We start from the raw sequence: 1701 nt of genomic DNA, 5'->3' as shown, positions 1-1701 counted from the left end.
ACCCCGGAACTGCCGGTCCCTTTGTTTTCTTCTCCGGATTGTTTATCCCACCTATCTTATCTAGATAGATATGCAGAGAAAATAATGTGCACAAAAACATGACAGAGCAGAACAAAGCAACAAAAGAAAACAACAAAAAATACCAATGACAAAAAAAAAGCCTATAAATAGTTCAAGGACTGTTTGTTGACCTTTTTAAGAGTCTTTTCTGGTTGAGTCTGATAGGGTGCCACACCCTGGCCGCACAGTCTATTTTTGTTATTCCGCTGGGACTTCATTGTTCTGCTACCCCTGCTGTTCTGTTACATGCCCTTAGTGTTTTGCCTTTGTGTGGTGGGGTCGGATCGGGCACAATTCCAGCACTGTGTCTCCAAGGCTGTCCCCCATAGCACTATGGGTCAGTGAGGGCCGTCATGTCTCCTGCTGGGGCCAGCCCTATGGTCCTTTCTGTGCACTGGCTGCTCTCAGCAGGAATATCGTCCTTGAGGCTTGGTGGTCCAGCATGTGCCCCACTCTCTCTCCTTTCCCCTTCATTTGCTCCTGTGTGCTCTGCTCAGACATGTCCCTCACCCTGAGCTATAGCTTCAGTGCTGTCCTCTGAAGTGAATTCTTCTGGGGTGATGGGGGTCTGTCCACATAGTTGAAATTGGGGCCATCCCCTCGGACATCTGTACTGTTTCCCTGTTTCATGCCCGGATGTTGTATTCACGTCTTGGAGCACTGGATTGAAGTCTGGTCCCTCTTTCCCTGTGGAGATATAAACAACGCCCTCCCTTTGGATGGGTTAGTGCCCTGTTCCCTGGCTACCCATGTTTTTGTTCACCCCCTCCTTTTTAGTTAGCTACCATATGTATCCCTGGATTGGTTCTGGCCCCTGCCATACTGCCTGTAGCTCACCACAAGGATGTATGTATACAGTACATTTACCCCTATGCCCCTTTTGCTTTTTTTTTGCGCAAGCTCCATTTTATTAAGTGGGATTTTGCAGTGGAACTGGGTTGCTTAAAAAATTTGACCGCCTGGGCCCAGGGGGGCTCTCTGGCCCCTCCCCACCAAGATCTCTGAGACAACAGCTGGATATCAAATGACTTTAAATTATATCTGAAGGAAATGCACAAATGGAAAAACGCAAGTGGATGCTTGGGTACAATTTCTAGAAAAGGGACAGGTCTACCTAACATGCATGTGCTGCCTTGGTGACTTGGGGAAGGCCAGGCTGCCGCTTAGCTCTCTCCATCATTGCCTCACATGGTATGCTTGTCAGAGAGATACTCAGCCAGGTAGGAACCTGGGGGCCCCCATCTTGCGCAGGTTGGTGACCATAGTCGCCCAGCTCTTTGATGGATTTCACCTGCTCATCCAGGTACTGTGTCTCGATGAAGTCACAGAGATGGGGGTCGTTCTTGTCCGTGGCCAGTTTGTGCAGCTCCAGCAGGGACTGGTTGACACTCTTCTCCAGGTGCAGTGCACACTCCATGGCGTTGAGACCACTCTTCCAGTCTCACGGTCTGGTTTCTTGATATCCTGGAGGAAGATCCGGCGCCCTCGTTGGTTCTGCAACTTCATCAGTTTCTCTGCATGTTCTCTCTCCTCATGAGACTGGTGCAGAAAGTATTTGGCAAAGTTGTTCAGAGCCACATCATCCAGGTTGAAGTAGTAAGACAAGACATGGACAGGTAGGCATAGGAGACGTAGAGCTCT

The 1701-nt window shown here is 49.3% G+C and overlaps 1 pseudogene; it reads right to left on the bottom strand.

Moving 5' to 3' along the window:
• Positions 1-1244: 1244 nt before the first annotated feature.
• Positions 1245-1701, bottom strand: part of LOC101651246 — a 14480-nt pseudogene continuing 14023 nt past the window's right edge.

This window comes from Echinops telfairi, unplaced genomic scaffold, assembly GCF_000313985.2.
Source record: "Echinops telfairi isolate 266 unplaced genomic scaffold, ASM31398v2 ScPeMD7_7418;HRSCAF=8456, whole genome shotgun sequence".
Classification (NCBI taxonomy): Eukaryota; Metazoa; Chordata; class Mammalia; order Afrosoricida; family Tenrecidae; genus Echinops; species Echinops telfairi.
Note: the sequence above shows the minus strand (reverse complement) of the source record. Positions and strands in the feature narration are given on the sequence as shown.